This window comes from Thunnus maccoyii, chromosome 5 (genome assembly GCF_910596095.1).
Source record: "Thunnus maccoyii chromosome 5, fThuMac1.1, whole genome shotgun sequence".
Classification (NCBI taxonomy): Eukaryota; Metazoa; Chordata; class Actinopteri; order Scombriformes; family Scombridae; genus Thunnus; species Thunnus maccoyii.
The window spans coordinates 19096153-19115659 of record NC_056537.1 but is presented as its reverse complement, the minus strand read 5'-3'; the positions used below and the strand labels follow the sequence as shown (position 1 = coordinate 19115659).

Below are 19507 nucleotides of genomic sequence, written 5' to 3'. Positions count from 1 at the left end.
GGTAGATACACTGTGTGTGTGTCTGTGCATGTGCATGCATGCAGTGATAAGAGACACAAGAGAGAATGATGAAGAGAAGCAAGACAAAGATTTATTGGTTTGCCAGTGGAAAAAAAAACACAGAATCAAAGCTGAAACACTGCACAGCAGAGACAAAGTCGTCCGCACCCTTTGGGAGCAAAATTATTAAACTGAGGAATCAGCAGTGCTTTGTTTGTCATTAGCACAGGTTGCCATCCACATAAACCCTCACAGTTCTCCTGAGTGGCCACTAGATGTCACTATTATCCCTGTGTTAAATCTCTGGCCTTGATGACATGTTTGGCTCACAGTGATAAGCAAAATTGCTACAAGGCATTACATTATGACAAGTTAGGTAAACTTTTGTCAAAAGATAAACTACTTTAATGGTTAGAAAGCAGCTGAAGATTGTGGCATGTCTGCAAACACTCATCCTAAAGACATAAGGAATTTGCTGTAGGGATAAATGTCATTTATGTGCAACTTGTGCCTGTGTTGTTGAAATTTCTTCTAAGGTCACCTCAACTCTACTGGCGTAAGGACATATTGGCTTGAACTATGAGTATGCAAATGAGCAGCAAGTAATCAAAGTTCAAGCTGAATTGTTTAAGAGTTCATTGAACTGGAATAAAAAGATGTGGAGGAAATTACTTCAGTTTGTCATCGCTGTGGCAAATTAGGCAAGGACTGAATAAATGGATTAGGAGAAATGTGTTCACTCAGTGGGTGTGTGTGAGAGGACGTTTATGTGCATGTGTTGTGTGGCTGTGTGCACACGTGCGCATACATTAGTGTGAGCACATTTTATTTTACACAAAAGTATGTTTTTTTCGTCTGCATGGGGATGAGACACCAGGATACACAACATTGCTTCCATCTTTTTAATGGCGTACGTCCTACTCCTCCCTGTGTTGTCATGGTGATGTGTCCCTTCCCAACCTTTTTTTAGATAGGTATGCAGGGTTTGTTTCTCCTTAGCAATCTGACACACATACAGCAGATCTACCACGAACGTATACAATATTACCAACTCATTGAAAAAGTAGAGAGCTTGCAGTGTTGTGGACAGAATTCCAAACTTACTTATCCTCAATTCATGAGGACAGGCAGAATTTATGGCTTAGGACAGACCTGATGTTAAACCTAAACAAACCTTGAAGGGATTTGAAATTGAAAATAACATTTCCCTTTGAGTTAGTTAGACTTTCTCACTTAAATATCTTTTAATTTGAACTGTGCTCGTTAAAATCTACCTTGCGACATTCTAATAAGGTGCAACCTAACAGGGTAGAACTCTTATTGCCAGGCATTAGTAATCGATTAAGAGGAGAAATCAGGACTTGGCCACTGCCAAGGCTTTGATCAACCAACTGATCTTATTTAGATTTAGTCAAGGAGAGGACAAGGGAGAAAAGATAGGTGAGGATAGACAGGCTTGACTGTCTTATCTGCAGCCTGTGGTCACATCCGCTTTTCACACCTTCTGTTCAATCTGCTGCCCACACAAACACATACGCACATGCAGGCACACACAGGTACACAAGCACGCACACATTTGGTGGATAATAGAAATGTTGCTGGATGATTAATTATCACATGTATTGGAGATGATTTAGCCCAGTTAATACATTTACCGGAGCAACGGGTTGTCATCAAGATCCTCCTGCAGCACGGCTTACATGAGTGTAACTCTGATCTGTTCATTATTGGTGCAGAGAAAAGAAAAATAAACTAAACAAATGTTAGTGTGGGCAAAATTTAACACACCTGTAACACTCTATTATCCTCATCTGTAGCCTGTAGCCTGTTTCCTATTTTCCTATTTCCCATTGTCTGCAGCTTAACAAAGCCTTTGTTCCACAGAAATACACACAGCCACATTCAGCAAAACCCCTTAACACGTTATTATCAAGGCAGACAAAACAAACCATTTTCCTGTATGAGTGGTTTCCTATTACATTTGAACAGGACGCAAATTAGGGTGAGGAGACTGTTGCTGATGATAAGTGTGTGTCTGGATGCCAGGTGCAGTGGAGAGCTCATTTTGCATATCAGAGTAGTGCTATTATGAGTAGAGCCATGCATACTCTGCATTAGTGGATGTAATGACCGAATGAGGAGCGACTAAATGAGGGGTTACCGTACACACACACAAGTACTTGTGCAGATAGACATCAGCGTGGACACACAACCAGCAACAAACTCAAACACACTCAGATGTCTACTGTATGTGCTCAGTGCAGGGTCATCAGTAATGGAGCTGACTATGGGAGCGAAGGCGACAGCAATGGATCCACATCTCCATAAAACCTGTTCTCTCTTCACACCCTCCATACATATTCAGATGGGTCGACTGAAGCCATGCCACGTCATTAGCAAATGAAAAGTAGTTTAGCATGAGAATGAGCCCAGGGGTCACAGGAAGAGAGATGCACAGAGACAGAACAAATTCAACTCATAATGTAATTGGTCCAAGAGAGAAAGGAGGTAAGGGACAACGAGGCAAAGAGGAACATTTATTTAATTCATTTTATAAGCATTACATTTACAGTGCTGCCTGTAGCTGGATCCATTTTTGTAAGGAACATCTGTTTGCATAATAGAGGTATTGTTATTAGACTGAGCCATCTGATATTGAAATCACAGTGGCAGGGTTTCATATTCAGGTAGGGTGATACATTTGCATCAGTGAGGGTTATGTGCTCTGGTTTGACACAATGCACCATGCACCTTACAGTTAAAAAAATTGGATATTTTCTGTGAGGATCGCAAACTAGCTAGCTTTGCAAACTTTAGAAAACATTTTGACAACACTAACTTTGAGAGCAGCTGGAATATTGTTGTTGGCAGAGAATCATTAAGGCTGGTTTGACATCTTCTGCTTTGCCCCGAGTCCTCCACATCCATCTCCCAGTGCAGTGCATCTACAGCGTCTCCACATTACAATAAGCCACTTGTTGACTGTGACCTGCTTCCTGTCAAAGTTTTGGTGATGACTTCTCCAACTTACAGACTGTATGGATCACACCTGCAGAAGGGCAGAGTGATTCTTAAAGTTTGGTGAAGGGTTAGGCAACTAAAAACCCCTAGTTAAGGGTTGGGGAAAGTTTAGGGTCATGTTGAAACAACATAAAGGCTAATGAAACAGAACTCATAACTGTTTTCCAAAGATGTAATAGCTTGCCCCACATGTATACCATATTATTTTTAGCATAGTCTTGGTCAAGATAACACTGTGTGACAGTATGCATATCATCCGTTAGTAGTAGTTACAATTATGCCTTGTTAAATTTATCTGTAAAGAAATCTGTCATTCCTGGTAAAGCAATAGTCTGACATATTGGTAAATATGCTTATTCGTTTTCTTGCCGAGAGGTAGATGAAATCGATATGACTCTCATGTCTGTACACTATATGAAGCTACAGCTAGCAGCAGATTTGCTTATCTTAGCATCAAGACTGGAAACAGCTAGCCTGGCTCTGCCCAAAGGTAAAAAAAAATCCAGCTTCCAGCCCCTCTAAAGCTCACTGATTAACTTGTAATATCTCATTTGTTTAAGCTGTACAAAACCTGAACTGTAAAAATGACAATTTGTGGTTTTATGGGAGGATATGTGCCAGATTATTTCTTGGCCAGGGGCAGTGACTTTTAGCTGTTTGACTTGCAACCTCACGATGACAACAAGATTCCAGGAGGTCACTGGGTAAGCAGCAAGCCCCCAGGAGCAGCAGATTTTGTGTAGATTTTTTGGCATAATAACTGCACTGGGTAATTAATTTCCAGGTTCATCACGTGACTCACACTGGCCAAAAAAGTATTTTTCATATACACAATCATTGGAAAAGGAGTGGTTGTAAAACAGTGAATACATTTTTTCTGAGCATCACAAACCCTGCAAAAGGATTCTTGTAATTATTAGAATTTGATTCATTCAGTCCAATAACATTTGAAAGGTCTCAAGGAGTTGTATGATTGAATTATTTCATCCCATTCATTTGTGTGGGGAGCCAACAGGAGGTCAGCCAAATCGGCCAGTGGTTGTCTTGTCATGCACTCAACCGGCTTAGCTGGAGAAGGACTCAAGTGCACATGCTCTATGGCTGGATGCTGGAAGCATGAAGAATGTTTTTAGCTGTATGTACCACTGAGCAACTTTAATAGGAATGAGCGGGGCGCCATCTTGTAACTTCATCCATGGTAAGTAGCTCATACCTACCAATGATGATGTCATCGATCTCAGGATGTCAAGTTCTACCGACATGTTACCTGCAGTAGCTCACTAGAGACTGACCCCAGTTGAAGAATCTTTGTTCATACTGGTTATTTCTGTAGTCCTAGAAGTTCAAAGGTCAATGTCCAAAAGCTTCCTCCTTCTTCCAACTTGTTCCAAATCATAATAATGCACCAGACCTCTAAAGTCACCCCATTAATTTCACAACCATAAGCTGTTTGGGCTGACAGGTACACAAGCATGGTGTTAATTTGTATCCGATTAGAAAACACTGATCTTTTTTAATTTAAAAGAGTGGACGAGGGTGTGTACAAGCATTGTACATTATGACAGTTCTGGGAGATTCTTGGCAAACTGACATTTATGTAGCTCTGCCATTGGAGGCTCATCTCTCCCATGTCTTGCTTCTGCAAACTCACCAGTGCAAATATAAATTGTCTGGAACAATGAAGTTCAGCCCAGATGTTGAGTTTACTGCAGGCCAGGCAGCACAGGACCAGGACCGATCAGTAATCAAGATCAACACCAGTCTGAACCAATTTACACAAACTTTGAGAACCTGACATGCTTCACTGCTCACCAGACCCCCCACCCCCCACTCCCCCACCCCTCTCTCTCTTTCTCTCTCTCTCTCTCTCTCACTCTTTTTTATATGTAATCTCTCTGGCCCAAGTTGTCCACAGAACAGAAAGTCATTAAGTGCTGGAGAGGCGACAGCACTGTGATGGTTCAGCCTGAGAGAACACAGTCTCCCTGAGCAGGCCTGAACACGGCTACACACGGATTAGCTCATTACAGGTCGTACACTTACTCTCTCTGCGCAATGGCATAGAGAGAATTTAAAGGGCAGCCAGGTGATGTTCTCAATGGGACCTTTTTATATGCAAGTCAGTTTGATTCTTTTCTGTTCTATTTTCTTTTCTTTTCTTTGCTGCTTTTATACTTGTTGAGCTGTCAGTGGTGAGTGATTAATTTCAGTGCATGAAAGTGAGCAGGGTGCAGCTCACATATGTGTACCTATGCGGCACATAATTTTTTATATATTTCTCAAAATTAAAGATACAATCCCAGAGGTTAACATACAAAAATATATCCCAAAACACCCTCAAACTCTGCCTTGTCAAGTTTATTGATTAAATATAAAGGCACTTTTTACACTAAAGGCCAACCAGCCATCGCAGTTGACATCTTAGATTTCCATGTGCATGTGAATGTGTGTGTGTGTGTGTGTGTCTATGTGCGTATACCTCATTAGGCCCACAGCAGAGGATAGTTGCCTGGCCAATTACACCGAATTCTCCTTTTCTTGCCTCTCCTGCCTTCCATCCCTCTCCCCTCTCTCTCTCTCTCTCTCTCTCTCTGTCTCTGTCTCCCTCTCTCTCTCTCTCTCTCTCTCTCTCTCTCTCTCTCTCACTCTCTCTCTCTCTCTCTCTTTCTCTCTCTCTCTCCCTGCCTCCATCCTTCCCCAACATCCCCAAACAAACACGGCCATTTGCATATTGCTTAATGGATTGCAAATCATCCGACCCCCCAAAATGAGCTTAATTGAGGTAATGCATCATATTGTCGGCTGATTTAAGAAGGATAATAATTTTTTATGTCAATTTCAAACATTTTGCCTTTCCTTACACATTTGTTTACACTGAGCAAAGGGTCTATGAAGGAGTGAAGTGCCCTGTCCTCTCTGAAATGAGATGCAGTTTCTTATTATGAAATACAACATCACTCAATTTAAAGTGTTTAATCCTGTTTCTCCAGTACAAGTGTTGTGATATGTGGCAGCATTTACCTGCCACCTATGGACAAAGATAAGGTAGGACATCTATGGACCACAAAGTTTGGGACCACTGGCCCTCAGGGTCTTGTATACAGGTTAAGACATGTATGACTGTAAACTTGTTGGCAAAAACAAGTGGTGTTAATCTTCTTGAGAGGGGAGTGTTGATACTGGGAGACAGAGCAACTGGGAAAAGCACCATGTCACACTACAACCTCTGATGTTTGTGTGTGTGTAGTGTGTGTAGTGTGTGTGTGGGAAGGGGGGCGATGAGATGGCCAATGGAGACCCTGAGAGAGCAGGTTCCCATGACCTGTATAGTCCAATAGGAAGATCTCTTCAACTTGTAAAGACACCACTCTGCCAATGAGTGCACACACATTATCACACACTCATTCACACACACACAGACACACAATGTGACCACACACAGACTAGTTTCAGTCAATCAGATCTCAGGCTAATTTGGCAAACACCATCTTCTCTATCTTTGCTTCTTTTTTATGCTGCTCCTGAAGATTTCATCTGTCCCTAAGAGAATTCCCAGGCCTACTCATCTGCGCTGCTCACAAACACACACACAAACACACACACACACACACTCACAGAAAAAATATACACAGGCATTTATCAAGCATCTAACAACAAAAAGCAGAAACCCATCAGGATTGTAGTTTGAGTCAAATGCAAACAAGTGTCTGACATAATCACCCACAAAATCTTCAACACCCAATGAAATAAAGTTCAAAGAAACTTTTTGAGATATGATACACATCTGAACAGCAGAATCTTTGACAGAGAAGCTCTGTCTAGTCTGAAATCTTCTGAGGTTATCATCTGAAATGATGTGAATATTTATGAGCTCAGAGGAATGAGACACAGTCATATCTAAAATATGAATTTCCTAATCAGAGCTAATAAATATTTGACTTGTGGAGTCTATCGTGCAGATTAATAGATATTCAGGGCTAAATTCTTAATGTGAAGCAGGCTATACAGTATGGTTCACCCATTAGGACTCAAGTCATCTCTGTCACTAACTGATGATGTCGTTGCCTGACCATGTCATTTCAGACAATTCCGATTTCTATCAAAAAAAAAAGAAAAAGAAAAAAAAAAATCCTGGACAGCTCTTATAGTTAGCATTTCACCAAGGTTATGGTAAAATTGTGACATATACATTTGGATTTTTGAGGATTATGCAATGACCTGTCTTGATTATTGGGATTATTCATTTATTCAAGCCTACTGTTTTCTGGTATGGATGCAATGATGTTTCCTTGTCTTTTGACCACAACACCCTTCCCTCACTTGTCTTCATATGTCTTTGTGATGAATGATGCGACAGCTTTTTACCTTCATCTGACCATCGGTCACCTTGATACTTCACCATGGCCTGAATTTTAACAGTCCCCTCAACGTGATCTGGTCAGTAGAGAAATGGAGAGCAGAGATAACAGAAAACATGAGATAATGAAGATTTTATCCCACTGTCATTGTCCTTAAAGCTGCTCTAATCAATATTTTTTATAGCAGTAAGGCATCAAATGACTATGTGAAATGTGTCACTCATAGTGACAAACCCACAAAGAATTATCACCCAACTAAGCCATTTGTCTCAGCTCTGTGGAGCTATTTGGTGTCTTTTAGCTCATTGGTTTGGTTTTTCGGCCTGCAACTTAACTGTTTTGGTTCATTCTTATAGTTCTCATCAGTGTTGTTTTCAGCCGCAGCAGACAGCTGTGAACAGAGAAAAAGCTCAGATAAACCTACTGTACACTACCTGCCCAGCACCAAATGTCAGACAAAGTTAGCAACTAGCAGTGAATATAGTGGAGCAGTTAGCAGATAAAGAGCTTAATATTTATATCAGAAGTTAAACCAAACCAGAGCTAAAAGGAGAGTGAATATTGGAGTAGCATTCACTAGGTGGCCAGAAACATGACTCTAAGTGGATGCTAATGTTGCTCCATGTTTATTAGTAGATGTGTAAAAAGGCAATCTCTAGAGGTGTTCAGTATATGTACAAAAACATAATCTTCGAACTGAACTGACTATACTGAATCATCATTGTCACAAACTTTTCAGTAGCTTTTAGCAGTGGAGCTTTCCTCACTTGTGAATGAATAAAGCACAGTGGTAAGCTCAGCTGTGATTACTTCCTTGTTAAAAACTAATTGTGGAAGTTACAGAAACAATCATGATGCGATAACTCTATTGCAAATAAGTGGCTGCTAAGCTAATATACAGTATAAGCAGTACATATAAACATTGCTTTTATAGTCCTTGAACTGAAATGAATGCAACGTCTTAACTGAATGACTGAGCTGAAGACAGAATCGGAGCCAGATATAATAGCCTTATGAGCTGTGAAGTTTGCTTACTGCATTTACTGAAGTGCATGTGAATAGAAAGAGGACCAGATGACTTCACTAAAAAATTGAATGAACTACATAGTCAATGAGTGACTATAATTTTTTTAAATGAACAAAAAGAAACTATTTGAATCAGCAAAGTGATGAAATAATGATGTGTTAGCAGCTTATTTCTGCTGCTCCCAGGTTACCAAAAAATCAATTAATGCAGGTGTAAGGTTGTCAAATTTACAAATACTGCAATTCATGCCTTTTCTTATGGGCAATTTTTTAAGTATTGGGTCCACAGTTCAGGGCAAATATAGGGATGTAAAATATGCAGATGAATGGCAGGAGTGACGAATGCAGAGGTGGACAATTTGGCAATATAAGATCATTTGTTATTGTGTCATGGGTTTTGGGAATGGTCAAGAGATCCATGTAAAGGAAATGAACAACATGCACTGAAAAAATACTCCAACCAGCCACAGCCAAGACAAAAAAGATCCAACAACTGGTTAGTTTATTTAGGAAGAACCACATGACTTCCGGTTATTGAGCTCTTCCAGATTAAGAAAACAAACTTTTGAGCCACTGCAGACTGCCAGTATACAAAATGACAGTAAACAGTTGTGATGCATTTAAAATCCTTGACAAAATCATGAGGGTTTCTTCAGTGGTTTCATCTTTCATATGCTATCATTTTTACATGAACACCTAGAGTAAGAGGCTGTTCTCAGGGCAAAACAAGAGCACTCCAGTTACCTCAAGTTTTTTAAGCTGTATATTTTAACAACCTTTTATGAGCAGAGAGGATGGGAGAATAGGAGAGTGGAAACTAGGAAAATGTAGTCAGGGGAATGAAGGGGGGAAAAGAAAGGTACCCAATCTCTTCGGGTCTAACAATAGAAACCCAGAGTCAGAGCCAGAGCGGAGTTGATTTGAATTCCCTCACAGGCTGCCTATAAACAGGACCACATGCTGAGAGTGATAAACCAGTGGATTTATTCATCCACCTCATCCTTGCCACTCTAGCTGTCCACATGTTTGAATCCACCTAACTGAAGGAAACTACAAAAACCAAGAGAGAAACAGGCTGATAAAATAACTCTATTACTTTATAAAAAGAGGCTTATTTTACAGCGTGTGTGTGTGTCACCAGCTACACCAATCACAGTGCAAACTCAAACAGAGTTACACACTAAAAATAGTGTGCACATACAGGATATACATGGCAGTCACCACAGGGGGCCACACCTCACCACAGTCATTTCAATGTGTGTATGAATGTGTGTAAACCAGGATATTTCAGGTCACACAGTAACAACACTGGACCAAGATGAGACTAGTATGGGCTGAAACATGCGTCCTCCCTTTGCTTCCCATTTAGTATTCAACTCACTAACAATACAATGGATATTAAAAACTAAATAATGATAATGTAAGGGTGAGATTAAAGGTTTAATCCCATAAACAAAATCTGGGTCTCTGACAGTCAGACTCCTCACTAAATGTGCCATTTTTCACTTAACATAACTTTAGGCTAAATCACAAGCGAACACACACACAAACCTGAAGACAAAAAAGAACTGTGTGCCAAACATAAATTACAGCTGTTACTGATGTGATTAGCATAGCACAGGATTAGTATTATGTTGCAGGAAATATTTCTTTTCTCTACGAATAAAAAATTAAGTTAATGAAGTAAGGCAGTGAGGAAATCGGCTTATTTGTACTGGAACTTTTACTTTCCAAAGTATTGCATTGGTGGATTCAAATGGAAGTAAAATCACTGATGATCCAATGCCATTACAAATTAATTGACATTCCCAGATAGTATTAGTCCTGTGTGAATATGTCTTATTTTTGAAGTTATAATAGGGTTGCAGACCCATTTAAAAAGAGAAGAATATGTGGTAAAATTAGATAAAGAAAGCGCTTGAGAAACACCTTTAGCTTGTGAAGTGAAGTCAGCCCTCAATCATGGATCAAGGTTATGCCCCACTGTGTAGAAAAGTGCACGCTGCCATAGGGAAAGTAAATCAGTTGAATATGAGAGTATCTCACCGTCACCCAAACCTTTTTCAACTACAGAAAGTGCATGACTCATGTTTCAGAAACGAAAGCAAAAAAATACTGTTGACATTCATCACGAGCTGGAAACATCCAGAGGATTCTATAATCAACCTTGCTTCAATCCCCAGCTGAAAATGTATTTTTTCATTGGCTTCTCTGACTTATATTCTAACAATTATGTTTTTCTTCCTGTATATGCGCATACTTTGACATGTCTGAAGTGATATTACTTTCAAAATGTTTGTTTTACTGTAAAATGCAGATTAATTACTGAGTTTTGTAGCATGTTATCAGTTGTCCTGGTGTCTGAAGATAGTGACCTTTTTGTTCACTGCTCATTGAAAAGAGCAAGTACACTGTTTACAGCTTGATGTGGATGGAAAAATACACCACACACATGCATGTAGGCATTCACTTCCACTTATGCACACATACACATTTTGACAAGGAAAAGCAGCCTCTGTGCATGAGAGCAAGTGATAGACTATATGCTGTTCTTATCATTCAGACACCACACTGTAACTCTGCATTGAGAATAATGTCTTTGTCTGGCATACTGACAGCATTGTTTATCTGAAATTGTAGAGTTAAAGCATTCAGAAAGTTCCTGTTACTTCTACCTTGACACACAGCTTGGGTGTTCGGCAGAAGTTCAGGCAGTGACAATCAGGAAAGTTAAACTCTTTCAGTTAAATTCTTGCTAAATTCAAAGTGTGAGACACTGTTGGAGGGTTACTTAAGTTCAGCTGTGTCTCTGTCTCTTAGCTCTCACTCTCTGTTTCTCTCTCCCCTCTCTCTGTTTCATCTGGGAACAAAGCCATCCAGCAGTATGCAACACTTGGCTTGGTGCTTCTGCACTTCAAACACACATCACCTATTCCCCGAACATGTGCACAGGCACAGGTGTACAGGTGTGCAAGAGCACACACACACACACACACACACACACACACACACACCAGAAATACACTGACTCCTGTCTAAAAGCTACACCTGTTTGGAAGAATGTCTTCCAGTGAGGCAGGAAACACATTGGTTATCTAATCCATACCCAAACTGTGTGGGTGGGAAGGCTTAGAGAAATGTTGTTGTGCGTTTGACGGGGTGAAATAGTGAGTGTTGGTCAAATGGTCAGGTCACGCTCTCTTAGAAATATTTTTTACAGCAGATCTTAAGCTAGAGAGAGAGGCACTAGAAACACATAGATAGAACAAAATTATACAAGGAAATGGATACACAAATTGATGTGCACGACACACACATTTCAGTGAAGCCCTGACATTCCTGCAGTGCATTCACAGTGAGGAACGTGAGGGAGTGAAAGCTCTATAATATTGACGGCAGAAAGAAATGATTTTTTTTTTTTTGAAAAGACAAAATCAAGGCCAAACACTGGCTTTGATTTATCTGGCTATCCACAGAATAAAAAGGTGCAGAGATGTTTGTAGGCCACTTGTATCATTTCATTTATTAAACTTTCCTGCTCATTGGGAGCACACAATTTTTCATGAAATGTGTTCTTTCAAGAGCAGGAAACCTTATATAGGCCAGCCCCATCCAAGTGAAATTGTAAACAGACTATACGTATAGATCTCTGTACATAAAGTTGCACACTAATTTGCAAGTTTGCGGGGAGATGTTCTATTTCATTTGTTGTTTGTGGGGCAAAAACCAAGCAGCAACTACCACGGCTATGGTAGATGTAACTACCTTAAAGTACAATGCCACCGACGGCCACTAGATGCTGGCTCCAATTGACTGCCATTAAAAAAGCGTCAACTTTTCTCTAGAAATACTAAGTAAATCATTTTTTTCAATGAGTCATTACAGTCTCGAACGCTAAATTCGGGCCCTTTAATAAGTGTGCTGGTGGTCATTTTGGAAATTATTGCTCCGTTAGTAAGATTTGAAGACTTATACTAGGCTCTGATGTCTGCCATGTAGATGACAGAGTTGATTGACAGTTCACTCACCTGCTGCTCTCCTGGCTCCGGACCCGCAGTGAGTCGGACTACTGTTGCAATATTCGTTAATAATTCATTAATTTTAATGTCACTTGATCACGATTCCTGCCCTGTTAACACAGTTTAGCTAAAGTAGCTAACGTTAGCACAATTGTGCACCACTCGGTGTTCCACGTAAGCTATCATTCAATTTGGTCTGGGGTAGCGGGGTGTGTTTCCAGAGCGTGAAATCAACACCCTGCACTCCTTATTTGGAAGGTCATGGCCTCAAATGGAAAAGATGGTGCCAACCATAAGCAGCAACTCTGGACATCAAACTGACTCCAATGTAAACCAATGGGTGACATGACACCTCGCTACATCCATCCTTATATAGAGTCAATGTGCAAAACCCTTTACTGCATTTTATCTGTTTATATTTTAGTTTATATTAAAAACTGTGTAGAGGAAAATGTTGTTGTTGGTCAGATAATAATGATACAGTGAAAATAATATAATACACAAGGTAATCAAGAAATAGAAATATAGATACAAGACAATGAAATAAAATAGTGAATAAAGAAAAAAAAGAAAACATAATTAAAAGCCATTTATATTTAGGTGTCCAAGTATGTGTTTACAATGAGGCTATGACATATCATAAATATGACTCCTGACTGTATTTTGTGAGTATTATGAAGGCAAAGCTGGGGTTCTGCAGCTGAAAATTGTTAACTCTTCCTGTTGCTTTACTTAGCAGAATTGAGCAATGTCAGGGTTGGGGCTTTTATTGTCCTCTGGATTGTAAGGTAGACACACATGGGAGCGCACATGCACACTCACATGCACGCACACACACACAAACACACACACACACACACACACACACACACACAGATCCCTGAAGCACAGCAAGACATGCTATCTAGATTCCACTTTCTGAAGATCAAACTCCTCACGTCTCAAAGACGAGACAGTTCTGCTACCCTGCCCTGTAGTCAGCGAGGAGGAGGAAGAAGGTGGGAGTGAAGAATGAGAGCTGGGGCAGAGGCAGGAAGAGGTGAAGGAGAGATGGGGAAGAGAGGGAGGGAAAGACAAGGTGCTTTTCCATGAGCTTACAAAATTGCATGTATTCAAGGCCAAAAAGTTCTAATTCAGCCTAAAAATTCAGCCTAAAAGTAAGTCAGAGCTGAATATACCAAATGTATGTAAGTGTTTGTGTGTTTATATACAAAACCTAAGAGAAAGAGAAAGTGTAAGGGAGCTGTATGGATTAATATCCTTGGTTTCTGATTCCTGATATTTTAAGATTTATCAATGATTCACACTGTGCAGTAAGCTGAATCCTTGCCTCTGCACTGGCAAAATATTGATGCTTCATGTGTATTCTATCCAGCTTGCACTTGAACATCAGTTTGCCTGTTTCCCCTGAAGCTATAAAGAAACACATGCATAAACACACAAACACACACACACACACATACTCACATGTAGGGTGGCCTGACAGCACAATAAAAAAATGTCAGTGTGTAATACTGTGATAGTGAACATTCTCCCGAGGGATTTACAACTGAATGTTACAAAAACAGATAACAGTTAAAAGCCTCTTGCAACCTATTGATTAGCAATACACACCCAGATACACTCTCACAAACATATATTTGAACAGTCATAATGTAGCAAAAATACATCTACCCTTCTTCCACCTGCTTTGTTTTAAAAAATCCCCAAAGAGTCTGAGACATAACAGACAGATAGACAGGCAAACAGAAAAAGTCAGATTCTTTTGTGTTGTGTGTTTGTTTCCTCTTTGCCCAGCTAAGCAGCATCCTTGTTGCTTGCTTTTTTACTGTAAGAAGATTAGCTGTTTGAGGTGACGCAACACACCCAGATTACAGTGCATATACTTGTTCTGATGCTGTATTCATCATACCCTTATAGCAGCCTTATTAGATTGGCACACATCCCTCGAACATTTTACAAAAGCACTCTATTCATAGACTAGCTTCTGCCGTTTGAATGCAGACATGTTAAATCCGCAGATGGGAGAAACCCTCCATTTTTTACTTTCGCACAAAAACATCACAATACAAGCATCCTCAGACACAAGCAATTAGAGATGTCAGGTTGACCCGCAGAAGACAAGGTGACTGCAGTTATCGAGTTTATTCTAGGTTACAATCGGGGCTTCTTGGATTTCCTGTCACCTATAAGCTCATACTCTCTAGCATTCGTGGTACAATTCTTGTCTGACATCATTCATACTTTATGGTACATCATTTGGATTCATACGCTGTTCCACTTGTTTATGTAAATGCTGATATGAGTATCTGTCACTCCACTCAATATCGTTATGATTAATGTATGCTGCCCCACATATTCAGCTAACAGATATCTAAGTCTTTGCGGCAGATGTTGCCAGCGGTTTGATAAAAATGCAAAAGCAAGCATGATTTTTTGTTTTTGCATTTAGCAGCATACATGGGGATTTGAGGTGTTTTGCATGGAAGTCTCAAAGAGAGATTTAGTATTCAGATGAGTCATGAGACGATTATTGCTGCATGCGCACACACACCATGCACACTAAAAAGGATGTTCCACTTTAACACATGTGTATCTGCTTTTGGATAACAGCATATGGTTTTGTACTGTAAAATGCATTGTCATTAACATATGTTGTGTTGAAAAGTGGAACAAATCTGTTCCCCTAGGAAGGCACACATTTTTAAAATGACATGTGTACACACTGAAATACACACATGCACCGTCACATATAAATACTGTGCTGCATGAAAGCACACAGTCACACTGTTGAGGTATAATTCATGTGTTGTCCTTTGTCAACCCTCAGAGAGAACCATGTTATTCCTCTTCTCCTTATGTTGGATACATTCTCCTTCAGTATCTCCTAGTGAACACAGCGAGCTGTCTCTTTCTCTCTTTCTCTCTCTCACACACACACACAAATATATATAAGCCTGGAGCATGCAATTACCTGTGTGTATGTGAAAGACTGGTGGCAGTGTCATCATGGTGGTTGGAGAATATTAGCCCCAGCAGGAGCGGCTGACATCTCAGTGCTGCCATAGGGCTGTCTAACAGTGCAGAAAATAACGGCTGGGAAACTCATTAAGACTCATTTACGATGTGTTGCTACTAAGTGTTCTAATTTAGACATGAAGCTGACTTCAGACCTGCTCCTACAAACTATGCGCCAGTATGCAAAGCAGGCCCATGCCTCAGCCCAGCATGAACTACAAATCATCTACTTGCTATAGACTGCAGAAGAAGAAGAAGAAGTTGTATACCTTAAAGAATATGCACCACAAGCACATCATATCATACAAATTCCATAAAGCTCATTGTTTCATTAGCTTTTTATAAAGAAATTGGAATTTGAATATTAAAGAATAAGTATTAAACATCTTGAATATATCAAAATTCAAAAATAGAAATTTAACAGCATCATTAACATCACAAGTACTTTATGTCAGAAGCGACAACACCATCTTTGTCGCAGGCGGTGAGGAAATCCCCCTATTGGCCAGACAGTCCATCCAAAGGCTAGAGAGGCAATATAATGTAGACCTCTCTGATAAGTAAACAGGTAAGGCAGCACAAAAACAACTCTCAGAAGCCTTAGCTAGAATCAACCAGAGCCATCTCACAGGAAAGTACAAGGTGTGGTGCTACAACTTCACATTTTACCAAAGGGTGATGTGGCCACTGAAGATGTGCGAAATTCCTTCATCAGCAGCCAGCGGAATGGACAGATTAGCCAACTCATACATCCAAAAATGGCTGGGACTACCACGCTGTTTCTCTGACGCAGGACTCTTTGGGGCCATCTCACTCCAGCTGCCAATTCAATCCATCACCCTGGGCTGCGAGCAGAAGTGTAGATTAGTCCTAGAGCTAAGAGAGTCTGCCGACCCACTAGTGAGGAATGCAGATGGCCCTGTCCTAATAGGCCGGAAGTGGCAGGCACACACAGAGGTTAACAAGGCCATTAGCAGGCTGCAACACCAGGAGATCATTGGTAGGGTGCAAGTTGGATGATCAGGGCTTGGTGGGGGAGAAACTCCATACCTCTGGTCCAAGGTCACTAAAAAAGAATGGAAAACTGTGGTTGTGGAGGAGGCGACAAGGGCAGAGTAGGAGCAATACAAGATCAAGGCTGTGTTGCAGGGCTGACAGGGAAGCTGGACCACAGGGGAGGGCACTCTAGGCTAGTGGTGTGCCCAAATATAAATACGTTATTCAGCAAAGCACAAATAGTGTTTTTGGGAAGAAAAAAAACCCATGTGAAATACATGGGTATTTCACAGTGCGCAGATCAATTACATCACTATTTCAGTCTCTCTCCTCTGCTACGCTGTTACGTCTTTCACCGGGTCTCAACGAGTGGAGTCACATCCTTGTGCTACATGATGCACATTTCCTAATTTTGACATCACTCCTGGAGTTGGGGGTGCTCCCCAGAGATAAAGCTGAGCTGCTCAGACACGCAAAGTGCTCCCAAGGGACTCTCCATAACCCGTTGTTCCCCTTGTTCCCCACAACCAGTAGTAGCCTCCAACATATGCTATCAGGGTGCAAGACACCGCTGACTCAGGGGTGCTACAGAGGGCGGCACAACCAGGTCATGAAGAAGCTGGCTGAAGTTTTGGAAACCTGCAAGCAAGCCACAAACAACAACCAGCCCACAGCTAAAAAACACCTCATCCAGTTCATCAGTCCTTGGTCTGCTGCTGCTAAGACTGCTCTACTCATTGAGCTCACCATCACTTGGGAGAAGGGAATGCAGGCTGCCCATAAGCATAAGATGACAAAATACTCAGACCTGGCTGCTGAGTGCAGGGAGGCAGGCTGGACTACCATCATCTACCCAGTGGAAGTAAGCTGTTGGGGCTTCATCAGCACATCAACACCAGGGCTACTTCAGGATGTAGGCGTAACTGGGGTGAAGCTCCAAAGAGCAACCAAAGTCCTCGCCAAGGAAGCAGCTTTTGGCTGAGGAGGAAGGACAGGAATTGGGGGTCCAACTAATGAGAAAGGGCAGCTGCAGGGGTTGGTAGGGAGACCTCCTTGCCACTGCTCCACCACCAGGAGATGTTCCGGTGCTGAAGGACCAAAACATCAATGATCCATGGTCCCCAGCTGATGAGCCTACAGTTGACCCCATGGTGCCATGGGAGACGCAACAGGCAGAAATGTCTAGCAGGAAATAACAACCACCTGTCCAATCAGATTTTTTTTAACAATTGCTGGGTTTTTTTCTTTTTCCTTTTGTGGTAGTCGCAAGAGGACCTTAGATGTGAACAATAATCAATGTCTCCTTGCAGCAAGACAATTTGTGGGCATTGAGACATAAAAGACAAGAAAAATTCAGTATTTTTCTGCAGAAATTGGTCATGATTTCAAAAAAGCTCCTGCACACCATAACATCTTCGTAACAAAATTGAAAAGAAATTGAGTAATTGAGTAAAAATATTGTATATTATGATGTTTTTTTGATCATTTGTCCAAACTTTGCCATCTATGCAACATTTAGGGCCAATATCAATGCCTGGCAGCCAATAAATCTTGATCTCATCTATTCACACATGCTTACCTGGTGCACCACAATAACTGGCTCATTTAACTAGATCAGTGAGGAGGCCACCTTAAGGCTATGATTTGAAATTGTACCCCCAAGGCTCTATGCCACGGTTCACACATATCCCCTCACCCTACACGTCAATAAACACACACACACACATACAGACCGGAAATGAAAAAAATTACAGATGGTCATGACAAAGATGTGTGGACCAAAGCGCACACAAACATTCATGAACAAATATATTCTGAACTGTATGTAGTTTGTCATCTGAGAGATTATGTGAGCAGGAAATGATTTATTACCCACATCATTTTGGTTCACTTGTGATAGCTGCTTGTGTTTGTGCATATGCAAGTGTTTATATGCCTGATGACTGTATGTGTGTATGAACACTTTCGCTTGAAAGGTTTTGTTTGTATTTGTATATTTACGTGTTGTGTTTCAATGTGGCTGTGCATGTGTTTGTGCTTATGTGCTGTAGTGTTCTATATGTGCCTGTCGTTGAGGTATATAAATAAATGCATGGGACTTTCTCTCACGCCACACTAGGCTTGGCATTCAAATCTTGGACAGAACTTGAGTAGACATTTGAGGATATAGCATATTGCAGCATGTATGTTTATGCAACCAAAAAGTACCTATGAAATTAGGCATTTTCTTTCCCTTCCAGGCCAGCAACTCCCTTTATCACAGTGTGAAGATCTCTCAGATAAATGGCAACACTTTACTTGGTGGCAAAGTTTTGTGTGGCACAAACCATAGAAAAATAAAGGATTTTATAGCACAGGCGCAGAGTTATTGCATTCTATCTGAAAGCAGACCCAATATTTTCTATAACTTCAGAAAGACTTTATCAACTCTGAGCTCACCTAAGACTCAGGCAAATAAGGGGTCCAGTTGGATCCTGCCCAAAGGCTGAGCTCCTCTCCTCCCACAGACAGACAAAGAGACACTATGGGCAAAAAACGAATAGTGTTACTCTGTGAGGTAATGTCAATCCACACTCCTTTGAGATGTGCGGAAAAAGAGAGAGCACCAGTTCTTAGAATGGACATTCAGTGCATTCTGGGACCACCTCTGAGGATCTGTCAAGTGATGAGTTCACATTTTACTACCCCACCATTGCCTCTGCAAAGTGTCTTCAAATAGAATCGCACACAATTAGACACACATAATTACACATACACACACAGGCGCATATGGTCTCATCTGTAGTGTGTCTATGTTTTTACTGATTAGAAAAGGGGAGGTGAAATTAACGGGTGGATGAGAAGAGGAAACAAAAAGAGGTGGACTGAGAGAAAAGCTGAAGTCCAGAGAGAAAAATAAACAGTTAAAGCAGTTAAGTTGTTTTCTTGCTGTGTTTGAAATGGTACCAAGGGAAAGTTTCATGCCAAAGCAATTGCCTTCCACTTTTTTTGTTTCATCTAACTTGCTATTTTAATACATGGAGGAACTGAGTGTGTGTGTATGTGTCGGTGTGTGTGTGTGTGTGTGTA

At 40.8% G+C, this 19507-nt stretch overlaps 1 long non-coding RNA gene across 1 annotated transcript; it reads right to left on the bottom strand.

The window, feature by feature from the left end:
- Nucleotides 1–2781: 2781 nt before the first annotated feature.
- On the bottom strand, nt 2782–12516 carry LOC121896652. The gene is made up of 3 exons (XR_006096061.1): nt 12434–12516; nt 7387–7455; nt 2782–3049 (listed from the first exon to the last, which is right to left on the bottom strand). It is a non-coding gene; the product is annotated as an uncharacterized LOC121896652 (long non-coding RNA).
- Between the last annotated feature and the right edge of the window lie 6991 nt (nt 12517–19507).